At 39.3% G+C, this 24,100-nt stretch overlaps 1 long non-coding RNA gene across 1 annotated transcript; it reads right to left on the minus strand.

Annotated features, from left to right (window-relative positions):
• Positions 1 to 4,765: 4,765 nt before the first annotated feature.
• On the minus strand, positions 4,766 to 24,100 carry LOC130159288 (uncharacterized). Its single transcript, XR_008825689.1, has 3 exons — positions 23,955 to 24,100; positions 22,190 to 22,272; positions 4,766 to 5,012 (listed from the first exon to the last, which is right to left on the minus strand). It is a non-coding gene; the product is annotated as an uncharacterized LOC130159288 (long non-coding RNA).

The raw sequence follows: 24,100 nt of genomic DNA on the forward strand, positions 1-24,100 counted from the left end.
GTTTTTGAGCTTCTCTCAGGCCGTTACCATTTGCTCAGCAGAGGCCTCTGTTGAGCTAATCACAGTTCACCAGAGCACTCATGGGTATTCACCAGCTCCTCCCCACACTGGGACAGCTGTTGCTCAGAATGATGAAACAGTAACCATAACTGCTGGAGTTGTGTCCACCTGCCATCTCTGCCGAGTTGGTTTCTGCTGCTTTTGTGATGCTGTGCTTCTGTTGTTTCCTTTTTCATAAACGGGTTGGTCTGTCAGTCAATGCGTACAACAGCTGCCCACCCAAATACACCTGGTTTTAATTTAGTGACTTTAACATGAAAAAACAGGATGAAAAAAGGAAAACTAAGTTTCAACCTGAAACGAACCCATTACTTACATAAGCGTCCTCACATTTTATCCTCCTCCTCCAGGCAGGTTTTCTGGTACCACCTCTTGGAGTAGCCTCATCTGTTGCGCTGGGCTGTCCTCCCCATGATACAGCACGAGCAGGGTGCAGTTTCTGCAATATGCTGCCTCTATAGAGCAAAATTCAGAGGTGTTTGTGAGCCAGTAAGCTCTCAGCACCCTTGCCTTTACTCCCCCATCTCAGTAAGAGACATTTGTCTTGAAGAACATGACGGGATTTTGACCCCATCATGTGACGGCTGTCCTAGACGGGAAATTTTAAGGGAAAAACCTGAAGGATCAAACACATTTTGCTGATTTAAATTAAAAGTTTGCTCAGCAACTTAAAATATCGGCTGAAAAACCCGTACCCTCAGAGTTTCTGACACGATATTGAGGTTCTGAGTCTATTAGGATGCAGCCTTTATAGCCCTTAATCTTTCCTGTAGGCCATCGCTTCATTAAAGGGGAAAACCCCAACAACCCACACCACATTACACTCTCAGTAATACTTAGAGTAACAGAGATTACACTAACCTGCAGAATTTTTCCCTTTTTCTACATAAATACCTTTCCAGCATGCCTTTATGCTGAAATCCTCTTGTGTGAGCAGAGAACACTACAGGACTTACTGCATCTTAAGCAAGAGAAAAAATATTTAGCTTTGTAACAATTAGGCAGTTGAGTCCCCACGTGTACCTTTCATCTCCTACCTGGAAAAGAAGCATGGCTGAAGGAACCTGTAAGGGAAAAAAAAAAAAAAAAGGAAGGAGGCGGGGGGCATGAAGAAAAGGACAGAAAGGGTGCCTGGCCAACATTGACAGAAACATGGGGGATCAATAATTTATAGAGAAGGGACATTTTTGTTTTCTTTACATTTTAGAAGATCATTTCAGCTGGGCTGCATTTCACTTCAGCAAAATAAATAGGATTTATCCCCTATTGCTTTGCATGTTATGGTAGGGAAGACTTTCAGATATCGCACAGATAGCACAGGAAACATCCCACCATTCCATATGTCCTCAGAGTAGCAACAGAGATGCCACAATCTCTGCCTCATGCTGCTGTTTGCTGTTTTTCCACTCACCAGGAACACCTACTCCTTCAGCAGCAGCTGGGTGGGATAAGGAACACTTTATTCTACTCTGTCATCCCTTTGTCAATTAATGAGAGATTTTGGGTGGTAAAGCTAGGGACATTTTTCTTCCATGGTTGTTACTTCCATACTGCTCAAGGACCTGCCTTCCCCTCCTTTCGATCCTGCGCTACTGTATCATATCATCCCTCAGTATCTCAGTCAGCTCCCAGTTGCGGGAGGAAAAGCCAGCAATTCTGCCTCTGGATCTTGTTTTTGATATAGGTCTGCCAATCACGTGAATATCCTTATCCTTATAACAAGTGATGTAATGGTATCACTAATCCCATTTTTAATCTACAGAACCAAGGCACACAGTAATTGCTTGGAGAGGAGGCTGGCCACTGAGCCCAGACTGCCTGTTCAAGACTTCAACGGTCATTTGTTTTCTGATAATTCATTTTTTTCTTTTTGCTCTAAAGTATTTGCCTAACAGGTGCAAACAAGGTATCAGAGCCAAAACCAAATTGTTGAAAGCAATTAAATGAAGGTATTTAAATAGATGATGGTGTTTCTTCTTCCACATGACTGTCTTTCAGTACAATAAGGCAAGGTGAGGTTCTTCCCGCACTAGCAGATAGCTGTAAGCCCGCAAAGAGTGCTGAAGTGCTAGTATTGATCGGACAAGATGGAACGTGTTACTGAGGCAATTGGTCAGGCTAAAGCAGCGATGGCAGCACATGGGATATTATGGATGGTTGAGGCAGCTGAGGATATCTATCTTTCTGTCTATCTACCTGTTTTCCAAGATGTCTATCATCATTGAACTTGGCTACCAAGGAACAATGGCAGCACTTAATCATCAATAGATAAATACTGTTTATGCCATTAATTGTGGACTGGGTTGGATTTTCCTTGTTTGTACCTTTGCTGCTCTTTTTTTTCCTCCACAGTTGTGAGACAGTAGCATTTTCTTGCAGCCTGTGTGTGTTGTTTTGGGACTAGTGTCAGTGGCAACAGCATAGCTCTGTGTGTCTGCCAGAGCTTGTTCAATTGAGCTCCGTTCCAGGAAAAGAAAATAGTCAACCGATGAGAGTTGTTATAAAATTTCAAACCCAGAGCCTTTCCATAGTACCTGGAATATGATTTGGAAGCAGCAGCAGTGTGACCGGTCTCTGCACCTGCTCCTTCACCTGCAGCCTGAAGTGGCTGAATAGCAGAGGGGGTTTCCTAAGCAATACCTGCTGCAAACCCACAACTCTCATGGCTGAATTTTCTCTATAGTTAGTATTCAGCAAAGAGACTGCAACAGTGCAGAGCTGTGTGTTTGCTGGTATTTTTCTTGTTCAAAGCTTTTGAGAACACTTTACTGAAGCATATAATGCTGCCTTGAAATTGGCCTCTAAACCGCATTTTGAGAAGAAGAAACACAGGCACTTGGCTGGGTGTTTTTGCCCAGTGCCATGGCTTGCTCAAGTCAGAAAAGCACCCCATCTCCCCCCTCCAAATCTCCTCTCAACTCAATTCCCGTCAGTCTGTCTCTGGTAATGAGATTCCTCTCTGATATAACAGTTTCTCTCTTTTGGTATTTTTATTTCTTTTTAATTTTTACATTACTGATTATGCGCTCTGATATATAGATTTTCCCTTTTCCCTCTAAGATTTAGGTTCTTACATTTTTTTTAATTCTTAGGAGAATTAATTTATCATTAGAGTCTTACATTAAAGACAGTCTTCCGGGGTAATATTGGGAGCAATCATGGTGCCCTCCTGATTTATCTGAAGTATTCCAAAAGGAGAGTCAGATAGTCTAAATTAGGCAATGGAGTTTTTGCCTTGACATTTGGGAGGTTAAATTTTGCCCGTGACTGTCAACCTCTCAGAAGAGGAGATGGCATTTGGAGTAATCCAAAACTCCTGCAGAGTTACATTACTGTGGCAGCCAGACTGGAGTAAATCTAGGCTGAAGATCTATTGGTTCAATTACTGCTTGGGGTCAGGACATGCCATAAATTATTAGATATGCAAATGGAAAACTCTGACTGTTGGTGAAAGAAAGATGGATGGATTTCTTAAATACTCATAATCAGTGCTAAGACTAACTATAGACTAATATATAGTGATTCGCTTGTAAAAGATTTCTGGTCTTAAGTTTTACCAGTGTGAAAATAAATAATGTTTTGTTTTATGTGCGTGTCATATTTTAAAAATCAACTTAAGAAGGAATTTGGAGGTCTGTTTTGAACTGCTTCTGCAACACTCCTTGGTTTTTAGACATAGGTTCAGAAGACGTTAACACTCATCCTGTTCTCACCATAGTGTAAATCTGCAATGCTCTATATTCCGCGAAGACACACCGATAACATATCTGGGAGGACGATTGGTTCCTTTGCCCTGTGGAGGTAGGCTGTGCAAAAAACACGGCAAAACTAACTCAGGTTTGTGAACTTGCTGCAGAGCAAATGAGTGCTGGTACATGATAACATGACCTTATCACAACGTGAACTCTGTGGTGCTTTGAGAGATTTTTGCAGATAGAAAAATAAAATGTAATTAAAATTTTACTCTATCACACCTGTTTTTGCTGTCCCTTAAATACGTTATTTATCATCTTATTTCTCAGTGTGATTAAAGTTGGATGAATCTGACCCCTGCTTTTGTCATGTAGAAAGTCTGCTCCATCTAAAAACTTGTTGAATTCCTCTTGAGGATTACGTCTTTTGGGAGAGAAGGTTTTTATTACATGTAAGACAAAATGATCATGAGTGCGAGAATAACGTGAGCTATTCAACGCCACCTGCTGCTGCAAGGGGAAATATATTCCCAGATGCACCTTGACTGAGCAGAAACAGATGCGGGGCCGTAGGAAAACTTGTTCTGCTTGGTAGTAAGTTTGCTTTGCCGAAATATATCATGACGCATGAGGGAATATACCTTCCCAAAACTGATGTTAACTTTTTCCAAGCAGTCTGTGAAAACCAACAGTTTCTTAAGACAGACAGCTCTCCTCCCGGATGGTAGCTTCTACACAGTTCTCACTTTTGTCACTCTAGACAGAACGTTTTTCAAAACTACTACAGGCTTTCTCGAGGCTCTTATTCACGAATATAAATTTCTTGGCCACTGCTCTTGCTGTTGCTGTTATTATTATTCTAATAAGAGTTTACATGGTAGGGGATGACAACTAGACAGTAAATTGACAGTTACTTAGGTGTTCTCCAAGTAGAGATCAGAAATTAGTTTATATCATGCAGTTTCTGTAAGAGAAAAAATATTAGGAAATACATTTTATCTAGTCATAATATATACTGCTCTGAGACAAAAGCATTGTTTGTATATGCAGGTATAGAGCTATCAGAAGCAATGGAATAAACCTATTTGCTCAGACCCGCAGAGAAGATGTTGCAGCTCGCTGCTTGTAGCTTTTACCTTTGCGAAAGGCAGTGGTCTTGTGTGGGTAAACGTGGGGTGGGGTGTTTGAGCTCCGCTTATTTGATTCTAGCCCGACACCAGTATAATTTGGAACAACTCCTTAAAGCCAATGAAACCGTACCTGGAGAATCATATAAACGAGAGCAAAGAAGCAGATTTTAAATCTTTTCCTATGCAATTCTGACAATCGTTTGAAGTTTGTGATGAGGCTACAAGAAACAACTTAATATGCATAATTCATAATTTCTGTATGAAAACGCTAATATAATAATGAAATGAAGTATAATTTTTTAAAGCCTTTTAAGGATGTTCCATTGCAAATATTATCTGCTATAACTGGGGGGTTTATATTAATTTTGATCTTATTCTGCTCTGAATCAGTCATGAAAATATCAAAGTCAAAATTCAACCAACTTCCCATTACCCAGACAAGGTACTCCAAAAAAGGAAAAAAACTTGAGAAAAACACCTGAAACACAGCAGAAAAGCAAGCAAACTACAAGCAATAATGAATAGCACACTTAGTTTATATTGTAAATAAATAAATAAATAGAATCCTATATGTACATGACATAATTTGCAAAAAAAGCAACCAAGCAAAATTCCATCTTGGGAAGGGAAGAACTGCGTAAAATGTATTTCTGCTTGACTTCTAGACAAAAAACCAAGTGTAAATTCTCCTTAACGCTGTTCAAATCTCCAATGTTTTAATGAGCATGCTCACTTGGTATCAACTTTGGGTCTGTTTCTGTAGGTTGGCAGGTTTTAGGAAAGAGTAATGCTAGTTTCACAGAAACACTGTTTCAAAACTCACAAGAAAGATGCTGTAGAAGTTTAGCAGCATATTGGTATATTCTTTAATAGTCTTTATTTCTATACCCCCAGCTCCCTCTTATGCTACTCCTTTAATAAATATTAATTAGGTTTACTATATATAACTGCTATTTTGCAACATAACAGTTCAGTGCAAGAAAATGAAAGCATATTTTTCAGTAACTAATAATCAGTAGCAAAAAAAGCTCTCCACTAAACCTTCTGGACTTGCATGAAAATGTGGTTTACTGATCAGCTGCTAAATATTTTAAAATTTTATCATTATTTTATTTCACTGAAAAGGCACAGGGGGTTCATTCTCCCAACTTTTGTCTCATTCTCATACAGAGACTTTTTTTAGATTGTGCTCAATAAAAAGAATTTTTTACAGCTAACTCAAAGTACGTTTTATCATCTGCCTCCTCCCTTTAGTTTGCTTATAGCCAGTGACAAAGTAATTATAATATATTGAATGCACTGTCTCTTCTTTTATTGCTGGTTTCTTTACTGCCTTCCCAGAAAGTTTGTAGTTAAAACAATTTTTACAGCTTTAAAGAACTGAAGCAAATTCATATTTCCAGAACTTCAGCCAGAAGTAACTATATTTTCAGCAGTTGAATTTTCATTAAAATTTACAAAAGACCTCTGCCTTCACTGATTTATTGTTGCATTAGGTAAAACTACACACAGTGTATAAAATACTGTGTTACTCTGCTTGTAGTCTGATCTAACATGTTATCAGTGATTGCAAGTACATTTTATAACCCCAGCTGCTGAATCGAAAAAAAGGTGATACAAGCATCAATCTCCAGGATAAAATCAGAGCACTTTCTACCACAGTTTGACCTTAGTAATGCCTTTGGATAGTCTTACTTGTCTAAGTCCTTGCAACAATTACCAAGGGACTGTTAGAAAATGCAGCTTTAATGGTGCAGACTGGAATTACTAGCAGCATCAAAGACTTAAAACACTAACCCCGGAGATTTCCAAGCACAGGAAGAATTTGGGGAAACTCTGATGCCACTGCAGGAATGAAATGGAACAGGGCTGCAGACACCAGCCAGATTTTATTTGTGTTCTTTATTGTCTGCATCCCTGAACTCTGCAGTGTCATTAACAAATACAAAAAGCTATAAATAAAAAACCAGCTACAGATAACTAGACCTCAAGATACAGTTGACTCCAGCTATAGCTGCCAAATCTTATTTATAGCACAAGGAGACACAGTTAATTACAGGTCACAAAAATGTTAATTTCTGTTATAATACAAGTTACAGTCTAAGAATGAAAAACCTTATTTTTGGCCTGAAATGGTTTCTCCTAATAGAACTCTGTTAATTTAAAACCCCATCTCATGTTTGTAGACTACAAAATAGGCAAAAAAAGGATAAATGTGCCTTATCAATCTATTTCATGGTCCTAAATATAATAACATCCAAATTCAAATAACAAGCCCAATCCATTTTTGGCAAGGCAAAATACTGAAGGTAAAAAAGAATTAGAGAAGATGATCCTAAAAGACTATTTTGAGCAGTGGCAGTTGTATCTGTTTATAGTTAATATTAAATAGTTTTTTAATTAGTACAACAGATTTTTAAAACGTTCAGTCCTGGTGAGCCAGAAAGTGAATAAAAAATACACCTTATGAACAAGCCTAACCACTGCCCCCAAGGAAAGAATCAGTGATCACTTCAACTATTCTGAAGTACATTGAATAATTATTAAGATAAACATAATCTGAAGGATGGAGTAAATTCTGTTGCATATAATCAGGCCCTGGTCACTCCACAAGCTGTAATTTATTTTCCCGTCATTTGCGTTTAACTTTAAAAGTATTTCAGGAAATGTAAAATAATATGATCTGAGCAGTCACAAAGATGATAAACATTTAACTTCAAAACTACGTTTCAAGCTCTTAAAAATAAATTACGTACAATTTCAGGAAATAACACACCATTCTCATGCAACCTGTAATTGTTGCTGCAAGATTGGCAAACTCATTTTTGGAGTGGAAATATCACAATTTAGGGCAACAGTATTCATCTGGCAGGTCTTACAGAGATACAAGAAAACAGTAGGGTAATTTGCATCAATATGCTAATCTAAATTTATATGTAGAGTCTACTTGGTTAGAAAGGTCATGCAACTGTAACTTTATATGGAAAATTAGCAGACTGGTTTGAATTAATATCCAGCTTCTACTGCAGATCAGACAGCCTCTTCAATAAAACAGGAAGGGCTGCAGCCTTCTATAGCTTGTGTTCATCACCACAACTTTTTTTTTTTTCTTTTCCTTTTTGAGAGGGGAACTTCTTGTGAGTTTGAGTCCTTAATATGGGTTTACAATCCTTATGTTTAAGAACATATCTAAAATTCCAGCATCTAGGTCAGTACTAGGCTTTCTAAATCCTTAACAAAAATCTTTTTGTATCCCTTCATGTCAGATTTAATTGTCCATGGTGAAAGGAAACCCTAATCAGAATTCAAGAGAAGTACTCTAAGACATGTATCTTTCCAACTTGAACTATCCTATGATTCTGTGAAAGCATACAGGACAATAAGCAAGTTTTTATCTTATTTGAAACACCAAAGCAAATAAAACAATTTAAAATTCTCATTCTTAAGTATTGGATGGCTTTTATACAACAGTTGTATAACAGTGAAGGTGCAGTGAGGCACACTGAGGGCAAAGCTCAGTTCACAAATACCTCATCCCTTTCAGAAGCTGGTCCTGGAGGACAATATTTGAGGCACAGTATTAAATCATACACCGCTTTTACAAAATGATTTTACAACCTATCAAAAAGAATCTGTCCCATGGTTCCCGCCCCCCCAGTCCTCATTTCTGTCCAGTCTACTTAGTTGCCCACCACAGACAGTTAGGAACATTTGTGGGGTCCAAGACAGAAATAAATTAAGCATACAGACCTGCTGTGCACTGACTTGTACTGCTTCCTCTGAGTAGAAACCCAACAAGTGTAACTCTAGTTTTAGCAGTTTACTACACTAATAGTAAGCTCAGCTAGACTTCTTACTGAAATAGACCTAGAACAAAGATCAAGATAAAGAGTTGAAAAGCTACCTGCAGTTACCCAGCCCTTCTGGCTAACTTACACCAGGACAAACCACAGAAGAGTCACAGCCCTTAATCCTTCCAAAGCTGATGTCTTCCCTGGGACTGCCTCCTCCTGGGAACCATTTGTGGTTGTACAGTAAGCTACAGGTAGGTCCCAGTTGTGCATAAGCATCTCTACGTCTTCCACTGGGTACAAAGAGGAAAGCCTGCGCCCATTAAAGTCAGCAGAAGCTTTCCAGTTTCAAAGATGCTCTAATATCACCTAGAGGCAACAGTTCCGTATATGTTTCCCAGGTCCACACCGGATCTGCATAACAGATCCTTTGCAACTGAGATCTCAGTTTGTTCTCATGTGGCCCTATCTAAACAGTGATAATGCAATTCAGGCTGAATATTATTTGTTAGAAAGTCTTCATCTGTCATATGAAAAGTGTTAAAAGAAACTTCATTTTCACAGATATGTTTTCATCTAAAAATGACTAGAGATATTTAAGAACATTTCTGTATTTCTACTGAAAAAGCATTAGAGTCTTTGAACAAAAGGCTTTACAAAAGTGTAAATGCACTCTACAAAAATTACAGCAACAATAGATTTTGTTTACAGCAGCCTTGCAAGCATGCAGGCTTACAGCACTGCGTTTGTAGCAGTGGCGGTTGTACAGCCATGCTGGTTTGCACAGCTGTTTAAAGACAAACAGGAAAGAAAAGTCCTTGACCGGCGAAGCTGACAATTCCAATAAGGCTGACAACCTAACAGAAAGTGACACTGGTGGTGCTCAGTGGGTAGGAAGGGCAACAGCAAACAAAGAGGAGGGGAAAAGTGATCTTACAAGAGCCCTTTTCTGAAGGAATCCAGATGGGCACACCAGCCTTCGGGCTGGTTGGTTTGCTTTTTAATTTTAGGAGTGTCACATTCAGGTGTGACTGCCCAGAGATCAGCAAGCTGATGCAAAAAGGAGGAATTTTGGCTTGGAATGGATGACGACAGCACAGGAGGAGGACATGGAGAGCGTCTGGTAGAGAATGTGTGGAGAGGAAGGACCTAGAATAGCAACATTTTCTGCTGGGTTTGGGGACATCTGCAAAATACCAAAACATCCTAAATAAAGTGCTGTTGGGCAAACGCTTGGGACCGGCAGGGATGGTCAGGAACCGCAGCAATACAAATGAACACCGATCTGAATGAAGTCTTGTAGGATTTCTGCAACAGCCTTTTAGAGAAATCATAGCACACGGTTCTTAGAGAGCCCCTTGGGCACAGCTGCTGCTTCTGTAGGAAACACCATTCCAATGATTTTCTGCAGGTCTCAGCCTGAAATCATCTGCTGCAGTAAATTCACACGTTTAGCATTTGTTGCTGCTGTGACCAAAGGTTAATGCTTCACTGGTTGACTGAATCAAGATCACCAGTTGCTCATTATATATTTGTGTGGTCTTACTCATACATTTGATTTCAGCAGATTTTGAGTAATCTAATTCCCTGAATGAAATGAAAGCCATGTACGTAAGAGATTAAGTTTTGTTACTGCAGAACAAAGCAATTTCACAAATAATTTTCTTTTGTGGTTCATTGGGTCACTAAGGGTACATCCAGCCAGCACAGGCAGTTTCTGGCTGTAAACATGCTGAATGACCATCCTCCCAGAGCAAACACAGACAAGGAGGGAATATAGCAGCCTTGAATAAATCCATGACATCGGGGCTACAGCTCCTTTTGGCACAGATGGCTGCGTACAGCGGATCTGACAACGTGTGGTGCTGTGTAATACCCAGCCCTGATGCAGATGAACACAGAGGAAGAACATCAAAGATTTTCAGGGAGCAGAGGGAAGGGGTTTGGGTTACCATCTTGTTTGAATCCACTTCCAAAAGCCACAGAAATGGAATACAATGTTTTAAAAGGATTTTCTCATCCAGGTGCTGAATAATATCTCACAAATCTTTGCTTTACTTTAAATATAGACTTGAATGAAGGCCTCTTTTATGCATTTGCCCAAAAACAAGAGAAAAAAATTGAAATTCTTTAAATTGATACGCTATTGTGTGGCTGTGCTTCTACTCAGGGTAACTAATTGGATAATTTAGCTATAAAACTAACCTAAACAATGTTACTCTGTCGAAAGTTCACCTTTCTGTCAAGTTGGCAGAGAGTTCAATGGAATGGTTTGAACCTGTGCTTGCAAAGTTGTGCCTGAGCAGGGTCAGGGAAAGCAGCCGGGGGGGACAGGGGGTGAAAGCATTAACCAGAGATGTTCCATTTGAGAGCACAGGTCTGTGAGCTTCCCACTGAACTGTAGACTTGCTATGCAAATGCCGAAATAAAAAGCCCTAAACTTTTCTCCTGAAAATACGGTGAGGCTGTGTGACTTCCAGCAGGCGAAGAATGGGAGGCACTGAGGATGAGGAGGTGCAGTGCAAGAGCCAGAAAGCGAGCCTGAAAGGTAGAGGGAGCAGGCTATTTCTCTTTGTTATCGAGTGAAATGACTCCACAAATATGACAATAAATCACTGGAGGAATCAATCTGAGTGGAGGCAACTGCTCCATGCTGATAATGCATCAATCAATATTTAATGTTTACACTTTAATTAATCTGCACGTAGGAAGCATTCTTTCAGTGACAAAAAAGTGATGAGAAATAAAACACCTTTTATATCAAACAGCGAAGAATGGCTGCCTATCTGTTCAGCTTTGATTGGGCCCTCAATTGATCATTGCAGCCTTTTTCGATTGCACCAGTGTGCAATGTCACATTTGGGTATAAAACAAACACAGCCTCTGTGAAGGAAGGAGGGGGAGCTTCTGAATCTGCTTTTGAGTGATTACAACTTAATCAGAACAAAGAAAGACTAATAGCAAAGTATGAGTTCTTTGAAGAGACCGGGCAGAAGCAAATAAAAGATTTTCAACATCTGCACCAATGACACCTATCTGGACAGATTTGTGCTGTGTATCACAATTATTGATAACTACTAAGGCTTTGGAAAAACGGCTCCGATGTTGACCGGCAAAACTGCCTTCCCTTATCAGACCTACCAGCGGAGACTGACGATCGGTTTATTTTGTCGCTTTTCTGCATGGCAGCGAAGTGCCAGGCGCTGTATGGACACAGGAGAAGTCACAATTCCTGCCTCAGAGTGTTTTTCCTCAGCGCTCTGTTTAACCCTTGTAAACTCTAGTTTCTTCTCCTTTTTAAAGGGCCTGATTCATTGTTCATTGATGTCAACTGAATGACTTCTATTGACTTCAGCGGGCATTGCATTAGTCCATAGATGAATGGTATCGAAAGACACAGTGATGAAAGACAAATGAAAAGACAGTGATACTAGACCAGTAACATTCAATTATTCTTTTAAAAAAAGAAAACCACAGCAGTACATTCTCTATATATAACTAAAGTTTTCCTATCCTTATTTCTTAAATAATTGTTTGAAATGTACAGACTTTTCACATAACAAATGCAGTAGTATTTATTTTGAAAACACAGAGAGCTTAGCTTAGCTAATTTAAATGACTGGAGATCTGAATCCAGATACAAAATTGCCACAAAGTTACAGAGGGTGGAACCCAGAGAAATTTTACTGTATTTTGTATGTCACATGCAAAGGATCTATGCAAATGTAAAATCATCTTAAGCTTTCAAGTACACCTGCTACTAATTACAAAATAATTACAATTTCGTTGTGGTTTGGGTTTTTTTTTTTCTTTTGCTGAAGAACTGTTGTTTTACTAGTCAACAAGTAGGAAGATTCTACTTGCAATCTAGTGACATTTAGTCAAGATGCCTGCCCAGATTCGGAACTGCCTGGTTTAAGGTGCTCTGGCTGCTGGCTTAGGCAACGCTTGAACAAAACCAGAAATAACACTATGGCATAAAGTTAGATACTAGAAGGAATTTGAAAATATTAATCCTCGATCCTAAAAACAAGGTTTTGTTTTGCTGAGACTGCATGATCTTTTTCTGTGGCTATTTTTTTCTGGCTATTCCAAAAGTCTACATCGCTCAGAAACACACCCCTAAGACTGCTGACATTTTTGGATACCAAGAGCAGCGAAGTATTTAAAGCATGAATGACATTAGAAGGCTTCCATTTATTGGTCAAAAAGTTTTGAAATATAGTAGCATACAAAAATTGGAGGAAGTGTTCACAGGGGAAATGAAAGAAGATGAATATGACATTTAAAATGTAATAATAGAACTTAAGCTAACTTTTTAACTTCTGATGTTTACTTGTCATTCCCACTTATATTTTTTTCCCACAAAACTTTGCATGTAGTTAACAAAACCCCAAAGATTTCATTAGCTCCATAAAAATGGAGACTATGCCTTCTCACCAAAATCCATAAATAGCTTTTCAGCAGACTTTACTCATACACACACATATCCACACAAAGAGTTGAGTCTGCAGTTTATCTTTTCCATAAAAACTTCTTCCCCCTTCTGTGCAAATCAGATGAACAAGCTAAAAAAAAAATGGCAAAGTCAAAGGAGAGGAATGCTCTATTGTAATGCATGATCAACTGCAAATATTTATAGAAAAGATGAAAACACTACTGTGTGCACATCAGGATTGCCCTAGGACAGCTTTAACATGCGTAGTTAATGTTTATGGAACAAAACAGACTTACTGAATGTGAAATCTTAATTTTCCTCATATGCACCTAAAGTTAATTCACCAAAAAAAATAATAAAAGATTACTTGCTCGATAAAATCCTGAGGGGACAATGCAAAGCACTTACTGTTGTCACTGGCAGGCAGAAAACCTCACAGTTGCATTTCCTGAGGACTTTATTCTCCAGCTGTATACAGTTTTCTGCACGCAACTGGCGCAGCAGCCCAACCTGGAACGCCAAATCCTGCCCTCCATGAACTTCAGTTTCTTTGGAGCTCCAGGGAGCTGCACGGTTTGGCCTGCAGCAGCAATCTTGCCGTTCAGGGAGACAGGTCCCATACCATGCTTTTAAAGCCCTGTTAGCTGACCTCCTGAGAACACAAGTCCATAAGGTTCCTTCTTTGCTATATAGCTGAACATTGCAGCTAGCAAAGGATATGTGTCCTGGTCCTGGACTCTCCTATCAGGGCTATGGTGAGTTCCTAGGCTTAATCATCGCTTCAGACTGCCAAGCCTGAGCACTAGGGCACCCTCCCAGCAGCACTTCTGGATACAGCTGTTGGCATTAACCTCAGTACTTGCACCTCAGTTTTATAAGCAGCACCCAGTGAGATCTAAGAGTATCGGTCCCTATGTAGCACCAGGGCTTAGGCTACTTTTCCACCTCAGCCTTGTCACACCTGTCTGCTGCATAAAAAGAGACTGAAATGTACTAAAAAACCCTGGAAGACTAATAATTCATTAACCTGACAAATGAAATGTAAGTCCTATCGATCAAGAGTAGAACTTCTTGGTTATAAAGGAAGCATATATTATTCTGACAGTATTTTCACAAGATAAACTGAAGTTACAAAGAAGGCAACCAATTTGATTCAAATAACTGTCTCTCCTCAGAGACATTCATGATTGTAGTCATCAAGCACAAGCTGGTGGGGTTGTGTGACTACCCCCGTTTTTACAGATTTGGATAACTGCATAATATCAAGGAAACGGGACTGTATCACTCCCAGCTTTTCTGACTGCTGTTCCTGTGGAACATACTAAGCAAAAGCTGGCTCCTGCCCCACTGAATCATGACACTGCAAAATACCAGTTTGGAAGACGTGCAACAATGCGCACGTGCACACAGGGCGATCTCTTCTCATCTATCACTAGCCCTGAAAAGCTCAGGGCTTATGGTACGGCTAATGAGAACACACACACTTGCAGCTGGCCTTCCACCACCTGTAGAAGGTGAAAGTCGGCCAAACGCCTACAAGACTCTCCAGTTGTGATCAACGGGTGGAAACCAAAAGTGTGGCTCAGGTTCAAGTCCCAGACTAGTTACAGCAGTGCAGTACCAGTGCCAACAGACCCACTTAAGAGGGGAGGGCTCGGAGCGAGAGGCAGTCTCTGGTATGCTGTGATGGTAAAATATATTAGGGCAGGCATCAATTTACCTTGGTTAGTTATGTTTTTCGTTATGCTGCATTTTGGTGCCCAGGGGCCTAATTTATAATTCTAATAATAAAATGTATTATGAAGTATAAGCCAAGCACATGCAGGTTCTAATTCTATTTCCTCTCAAAGGAAAGAGCTAAGCTGTTAAGCTCCAGGTTCTTTCAACATTTCCTATTTGTGACAAACACAAAAATCTGAAATCAGCGATGTACCATTGCAAGACATTTACAAAGCACGGGTAGGTAGAGCAAGTTAAATATCTGCCTGTTGGGTTTTTTTAATCCCCAAATGATATTTCTGGTACCTCGGCATCACAGCTGTCACAATGCCTGGCTTCGCAGGTAAACCAAAGTTACAGGGAGCAAACCAATCCAGTTCAGACGTCCTCACTGCCTCAGAAAAGCTGCCATCCCTAAGCCCGTGGGGTGGTACTTCTACTGACGTTCCTACAGTGAGAACATACAGGCCAGCTGAGGGATCTCCCCAGTCCCTAAGGATGGAGGAAACCCTAATCCATTTAGTAGAGAGGCTCTTACACCGGTGTGGTTGTAGAAGTTAACTGAAGAGCCCAGCTGTTAGTGTTGTGCTATATTTGCCCTTGTTTGTACCTAAGAACTGGGGGAGAATGTTCCATTATTTCCTTCCCTCTCCACCTGGAGGACATGGCGCCTGTGCCAGGCTCAGCTGGCGGTGGGTCCCAGCTCGCTGCGTCCCCTTGCTGAACACACTTACTAGGACATGCTTTGTACAACAGAAAAACAATTTTTATGTGTGTGGGACCAAGTTAACAAACAGGAAATTATGTTTAATGAATCAGATTGTTGGTAATTTATGTTAAAAATATGATATCAAAGAGCAAGACTAGCAACTGTATCATTAATAGTTTTTATAATACCTAATATTTATGCTATAAACATAAGTTTTAATTAAAAAAATACCACTGCAGTCATTTTCACTCTAGTTTTCACTGATTAATGTTGATATTGATGACAATGTAATACTGTTCATCTTATTTAAGCTGAATAAATAATGAAGAAGAGTTAATAAGAATACAGCTAGCAAGCATAATAACGGTCCTTAATCTTATGAAATTGTTCTTTACTCATGCGAGCAGTCAGCCTCGCTAATGTCAGTGGCCCAAATTCTGCAGCCCTTAATCACATACCGTTACCTTCAGTAGCTGTTGTTCTCAATTTAGGATCAAAGACGGCAGTTCGCTGAGGCTGCGCTTTCAAGGCAGGATTGGGCCCAGACTTTTAATAAGGGGTTTGGTGGCTTACAAAGAGGTGATTAAGATCTTCCTTTGAAAAACACAAAATGTAGAGTTCTTCTTTTGGATTATAACAGCACAGATAGCCGTAGCTTGTGGATTTCAGAGCATTAACCGCTAATCCACAAGCGAACTGAAAGGTTTTTGTTTGTTTGTTTTGCTATTACAGTGTTTAGTTGAACTTGTCAACCTTCAGTTCTCCGTAAGTCATATTTAAGTTTCTTAGCAAAATATTTTATCACATCTCTGTGAATATGTCCAAGGGGTGAGAGATTTCCTGGTTATTTGCAAAACCTAGGGTAGGCTTTTCTGTTTGGTTTGGTTTTGTTTTTTTTTTAAATGAAAATCTTGCACTTATTCCTGAGAACTCAAACATGAAGTTTTGGAAACTAACCCACAATATAAAAGTTTCTATTTTCCTTAAGTGACATTCAAGGATTGCTGTTTGTCAGTGACAAACAGAAAGTACTTAGTATAATTATTATAGCACCTCAGTAAAAATCAGATTCTAGCCGTAGGTGATTGCAGCTATAAAGTTTCCAGAATAGGAACAATGAGCCCTATGAAACTAATGAAAAAAATCGCCAACTTCCTCACTCCAAAGCCTGATTTTTACAAGGACTCTATTTCTTCCTGGTTGCCAAAACCGAACAGTTTATTTGAATCTAGCTTAGGTCTCCAGGAAAACAATTTTAATGTAAAATTGAATAATGTTGCAGCAATGACAGGATAATTAAGTGGTTTCAGAATTAGAGCAATATTTAGGTGCGTTTACTGTAGCATGCCCCAATAATGAAAATAAAGAAACCATATTCTAATGATAGCATAGCTACAGATGATAAATATCCAGACATACCCCTCGCTGTATCACTGTACTGTAATCAAATGAATTAGAAATCTAATGACTACTTTGACACAAACAGGTATTTAATATGCTGAAAATGTACCAGATTTTCCCCCTCAAGCATTAGTAAAATCCCCAAGAAAATTAAAATCCAGGTCATAGCTAAATTCCTTTGAAACTGGGATTTAAATAAAAAAAAGAAAAAGGAAAAAAAAGTTTAGTCACTGTAAGAATTCTTTGTGCTGTTACATTTTTATAAGGTTAAAGCTAAAAATAAGATCAAAATCTCTTTGGAGTTTACATTAAAAAATAGACCAGGTGTGTTCAGAAACCCATCACACATATGCCTGTTACACAGATGCGGACCAATAAATTAATTAAAGCTACTCTCCTTTCAAATCAGAACAGGGGAAAGAGCTGTTAGGGACATTTATGGGGTGATGTTCTCTTGACTGACAAGTTTTTCATGCTTGGCCCCTGTTGTACAAGTCACTGATACTTCTCAAACATTTTCCAAAAGGAAAATTAAATCACTGTCTGTCTGTAAAGCACAGAATTTTCTAACCTGTTTCCAGGTAGTTGAATTGACACTAGGGAGAGATGGCATGGCTGTTTATCAGTCATGAAAAGTGAACAAGGAAACGAGGTTTTGATACTGACCTGATTAAAATCTTTACTGGTAATTCTAGCCGTCACACATAAATTAAAAAAAAAAAATAAATCAAAATCTGCATGGGAAATATCTCACTCTCCCTGGTATGCTATACTTCATTGTGGCAACCAGCATCCGAGCTGATCAAGTTAAAAAGTATCTTGTGCTGACCTTAAATCCTACTATACTTAAAAGACTTGGAAAAATAAATAGAAAGGAATTTGAGGAACAGTAAATGGTCCTGAAAGGGCTACGTGACTCCTTGAAACATACGCTTCTCTACCACTTTAAGGACAAACAACGTTCATTTCTGCATTTCTTCTTCCAATTATACAAATTTAATTTTTTTGTAAACCACACAATTGCTGGAAAAAGGAATTAGTCAGTATAAGGGGTTATTAAACACGGCGTTCACCCACTGCTTTTACACAGAAAAGGAGCCCTGAAAAAAGCCAAAGCTGATTAATATGAAAGGCAGCTAACCTAAAAACTAAAACTTGAACTGAATGGTGTGCGCTAATCTTTCTCAAATACACTTACGAAAGCTAAATTTGCTGGTATTTGTCATTGCTATGCAGGCTAAGTGTTCATGTGAATATCATCAGTTCTGAGCAAAGCAGTAAAAAACCAAGGAATTTTATCCTTACTGGTAATTTTCTGAATCTCCTGTCCATCTACAGCTGCTTGAATAGCAAACACTTCACAGTCCAGGGTCATTTGTGATAAACTTTGTTAAAAAGCCGCCATTCATTACTGGTAGTTTCCTTAATCCTCAAGTTGCTTGTAAGGAAAAGATTGAAATTCTGTGCTATGTATCTGCTCTATTAGGTCCACAAGCAAATAGCTCAACAAGTTAGCCACGTTAATAAAATACTTGCCAGATCAAAATCGTAATAGCCAGTCTTAGACTTGCCATTGTTTATTGATGTTTGTTTGCCAGCCTATCTGAAGATATAAGGAAAAATCTTAATAGCTCTGGCCACTCATTAGCAAAGTACCATGGAGTCCTAATCCCATAAAGATATTAAACCATTTTTCCTTACAACAGCAACAAATGGAGGGAATTCTCACTGCTTATTAAGATGTGGTACATTCTTTGCATATTGAGTTTCTTCTTATACTTTGAACTCTTATCCCTCATCATTCTATTTCTGAGGCTAAGATCAAAGTAGATCGGCCTTACAGAGCTACAGATGAGTGGCCGCCTTTCAGAGAATATTAATGCCCTCTTGAAGAGCAAAGCTGGGAAGGAGGTGTAATCCCCTGAAGAGAGAGCCCTGTGAGCCTTGTCATAGCCAACAACTGTAGCATGCTTGCTAGATCAGCTGTTAAAGAACGCAGCCTCGCTGAGGTGGAGCTGCTTACCCCAGTTTAACAATGTGGCCCAAATCTCCAAGCAAGAGTGAGTCGAAGTCTTTTTTGGAACTAGAAAGTCATGTAAATGTGGATTCTGGCAGACTGGCACAGAGCAATGTGTTTTATAGCAGGAAAACATGTGACCAATTCTGTATTTTGCACTGCAAAATTCTCCGCTCTTTCTGATTTAGACTTGTGACTTCTGCAGTTTTAGTTTTTACTTCTCACTACCTCACCTACTTCAGGATTGGTGTTGTTGATGAGCTGGTTGGCAGTGGCCAAGACGGTGTCCCCCCCTTCAATCTTCCCCTCCCAGCAGCGATCCTGCTGCACAGGGTTTCTTTCTTGCCTTCAGACTGCTCGCAAGCCTTTTAAAGGGGAATTACTTTAGACGCTTGTTAAAGGTAAGAGTAAACATGCTAAGTACTAAGACATTCAGTGGGTATCGTTATATGAAAAGAAGAAATGTTATTTTCATTACAGAGGAAAATCTAGTAATAAAAAGTATTACCTGCATTTATAGCCCTTGTAACCTAATTTTTGTGACAAAGCAAAGAAGTAAAAACATTCCTTTCTGCCTTTCAGTGACCCCTATAAGAAACCCCCCATGGAGTCATTTAGGATAGTAATTTGAGTGAAAATATACGCAGCCTTTACTTTGCTTGCTCTTCTTAAATTAATAACCCTTACCAATGATAAATCTGAAAGTTTCTAAAGATGTTTGCAAAAATGCCCTCAAATTAGTAAGTAATTAAACTAAAAGACATTTTCCACAACATAAAAGAGTGACAGAACATGGAGCTGTGTTGTTCAAATGTTAAAACTGTACATAAAATACCCCTTCAATATATGCTGCCAGTAAAAACCAAGGCAAAGCAGGTCATTAAAATGTCAGACTTGGGGCAGAGTGGAAAAAACGCTGTGTTTAAAAGTAAACATGTAGACCTTTTATAATTATTTCCCCTTAACGTTAACTGTTAAAAAAAAAAAAAAAAAAAAAAAAAAAAGGCCAACACAAACCCCAAACAAACCAAACCAAAACTAAACCCCAAATAAACAGCTCTGCATCATCAGGATGAAGAGGCAAACTCCAGTCCTAATCTTGTTTCCAAGTGAACCTAAGGAGACCTTTCGGGTCTTGATGCAGTCTCTGGATGTCAGCTTTGTGCACAAAATGTAATTTTCCTTTATCCAGTTTTTCTAAAGCAAAACCAGCCATGTGTCCCTGCCATTAATACCCATGTCATGTTTATGCTAAGGCTGGGTATATAACAGGAGCATTAGAAATCTTGGGAGCCCCGTGTGCAGCAGGGGAACCCTTGGGAAGATGCTGATGCGCCACACACAGCCTTGAGCTGACCAAGGGAAGGGGTCTCACATTTGCTGCTGTGATGATGTTAGTGTCCGCAGGCAGAATTTCAGCACTGTAAAGAGCTCAGGCTAGCGGACTGTGCTCAATCCCTTCTCCTCACATGAACTGAAACTGCCCGTTGAAACTGGTAGAAGATTCAGTTAGCATAAAAGAGACGTTATGCTAGTTATGAGGGAGCTGAAAGCCATACTAATGCTACTTAGTTGAATTAATCTGTTTTTGCAGTGCCATGCAGATGAATCAAGACAGTAAAATGAAAACCAAAGTCTGCATCTTCAAATATGAAGTATGTTCAAATATTGAAAATAAAGAGGTTGCATTTGGCTGTCACTTTTCCTATTTCCAAGCTTTTTGAGCCAGGAACAAAGACTGATATCCCTCTGACTCATCAATCACCTTCCAGTTTTGTTTCCCTTCTACTGGAAAAAAAGTGCATCATGGCACTGAAGAAAAATTTTTCCATCTCATTAGTTTTGTGTATTTTAAGCAAAGTGTCTGCATATGAAGTTGGTATAATATCTGCACTGTGTCTTTGACTGAGCTGAATTCAGGAAGCGTGTCTAAAAGGTGGCAATGCTCTAGTAACCACTCTGTCCACATTAATTCACATTAATTGGGCTAGTGTATATCTGTAACACCACCACTGATACACACAACATTATTCCAGATTAGTTTTGGTTTAACAACAACAACAAAAAAAAAAGTAGTTGGCTCATAAAACTCAGATAAATTTAATGATTAGAAAATAAAAAGGTTGTACCCTCAGGCAGATTCTGGGACTCCCACTGAGGTCCATGCAGGAATACAGGTATCTTATTTTACCCTCTAACATCTCCATATTTTTGTTCCTTTAAAACTGACAAATAGCACCGCTGAAAGTACAGGTTGTCCCATTTACAATCAGTGATTAAAACCAACAATCTGCTGGTTTCCATCTGATAAGAACAGAGCTCAATGTGGAGAGACAATGAAGAAACACAAAATACTACCAAGAGGCTCAACTTCTATTTTAATAGCCATTTTTCTTTAAACTAGGTTCTACAACACAAATATTTTGAAGTTGTGGAAAAAAGCCTGGAACCGTGGTTTGACAGATGTTATACTCAAAATATACAGATCATGGGAGAATATTAATCTGCATATTTATGCTTTTTCTAGTTTCTGGTGTTTTACGTAGGATAATCAAATAGATCAAGAGGAGACAGAGCTGTGGACCATGTTTTAGACTGCTGTCATCGGCTCAGCAGGAAAAGAGACTTGCATCTTTAGACAGCCGTGGTTCAAGGCTGCTAATAACAGACCTGTTACCGTCAATACTCCCTCAGTATGTATGACCAGTGTTTCTTAGTCACAGGCTTACGATGGCAACGGAAAATAGCCAAAGCACACTATATATGTATTTTTTTTGCCAGCTCTACAGTTTTCATTCTATGATAAAAACAATGAGTAATACTTAAACAGGATTAAAATTAGATGTTGGAAGGATGGTTTCTAGTCATACATAAAGCCTGCAAGTAAGAAGTCCAAATCTTTTAAACAAATATTGAACAAACAAGGTGGCTTTAGTCCACTTCTATACTTTGCACCTTTTCATTGAGGCATTTTGATCCAGTAACAGGAACCTAAGGCCAGGCTTAATGCATCATGGAGCCCACGGCTTGTGACCTCTGGCTTTAACGAAGGCAGCACACCACGAACCTGGAGGGCTGGTCCTTAATTAAAACAGTAGCTTTGAACCCCATTTCTTTTCCTATTGTTTACAAGTATTCAGCATGATAATCCCAGTTTAATAAGATTTACTAGTATTATGACACCTCTTTAAGTTCTTATTTCTTTAAAGGTAAGCAAAAAAGTTATAGATACTTGTATTCTTTGTGCAGAATCATCTTCTATCAACAGTGGCGATTCCAGAGCTGGGAAATAGGTTTTGTTTTGGGTTCTTCAACCTAGATAAAAAGAATGGAATCAATTTCTCGGGAAATACTAGCTTGCTTGCTGTTCATTGTGAGAATGACAAAAGCTAGTTCTTGATTTATTATGTAACTGCTGTTACTGTCTTCCTGGCCACAGGCTAAAACCAGCAGCCAACTCTCCATTACCAAACTACCAAAAAAATGCAATTTGAAAGTACACATTCAATATTTCGTACATTTTAAGATTTTAAAGAGCCTAATCATAGATCTTCTGAAATCCTGTGCCATACGCCAAGGAAATCCCTAAGAGAGATGCTTTTCATGAATATTTGGCTTTGATTGCTCAGAAATTTAAGAAAACTGGGCTCCCGTCTATATTTCCAAAGCACAGACTCGGCTGACACCCAAACGGAGGCAACCTGCTCAGAGTCCTCAGGTCTCCACATACCTAATTTCTAGACAGCCAACAGCAAAAATATACCTCTCCAAATAACACTTACATATTTTGAGATTTAAGAGCACATGATAAACATAACATGAAATACCACCCACCTTCCACCATCAGAGTCTTTCTTCAGGATTCAAAGCTCCTATAACTTAATGATAACAACCAGCACATAGCCCAAGTATGAACTATAAATTATGGACACCAAGCTGCTTTGTTCTTATAATTTCAGAGGTTTGGGGTTTTTTTAGGGAGCTAATCAGCAAGGTCTCTAGGAGTCTTCTCCTAGAACTCCCATTTCCCACAAGCTCCTTTTCACATTCTCAATTCTGGTCAACCCTGAAGACTGTGGGCCTGTCTTTTTGTAAGTGATGGCTTGCCTTGTACTCAAGCTGGCATTGCCAATAGAGCAAAGAATCACAGCTACCTGGCCAGCAGGTATTTCTTTCCCCGGTGTTACCCCCTGTGCTTCAGAAGGCCAGGCATCCCTACAGCAGTATCATCCATTCAAACAGCAGGTTAAATTCAGTTTAAAAAAAAAAAAAAAAAAAAAAAAAAAAGAATGGGGGTGGGGTGTGTGGTGGTGGTGGTGGTGATGAGATGACTATGTATCAGCTGTTTGACCAGAGGCTGGACAATCAGCACAGTTCTGGGGCAGGGAAAGCTGCAGCATGGGAAGGCAATGCAAGACACCTGTGCTCACTAACCTTTTAACCTAGCACAGTTTGCCTGCCCACAGCTGCATGTAATCTGGCTGATGTTCCCCAGTTACAGAAAGGGATGGGTTAGGAATAATTCAAATTAACTGGTCAGCCAGCAGAACTGGGGGAGTTGCAAGCTTCTACCAAAGTGTGGTGATAAAACATTTTCAGTCAGAACAGCTGCTTATAGATGTAATGTTTGGCATTAAAAGGTAAATTGAGCAAGCCTGCAGTATTTTAAAAAATGTGCACAAGTTCCCTTGCGCCAAAGGACACGTGGCATCGCATCTTTACAGTCAGTGGTATGAGCTGTTCATGGAAACATCTTTAACTGGCACAGCTACACCTGGAAAACTGGGTGATTCGCACCTTTACTTTCTCCTCTTTGTTAACTCATCATCCTGCTTTTCTGTGTTGGAACCAGCAGGTCCTACAAAGCACCTCTGTGTCCTGCGAGCTGCTCAAGAGCTTTAAACACTGCTGAGGTGTAGATCTACAGATGCCTTCCACTTGTTTCTTGCCCTCGGATCGGGAGAACGCTTTCTAAGAAACAGAAGGATCTGATTTACCTTCATTTATGTTGTCATTACAGCACTGAAGTTTGAAATCAGTATTTCAAGGCAATGGTCAGAAACCTAGCAGCATTCCTGTATGAGCTGTCATCACCATCTGCACTGCCACTGACTTTTTCTTAACTGATCCAGTTGAAAAATAA

Source organism: Falco biarmicus, chromosome 15 (assembly GCF_023638135.1).
Source record: "Falco biarmicus isolate bFalBia1 chromosome 15, bFalBia1.pri, whole genome shotgun sequence".
Classification (NCBI taxonomy): domain Eukaryota; kingdom Metazoa; phylum Chordata; class Aves; order Falconiformes; family Falconidae; genus Falco; species Falco biarmicus.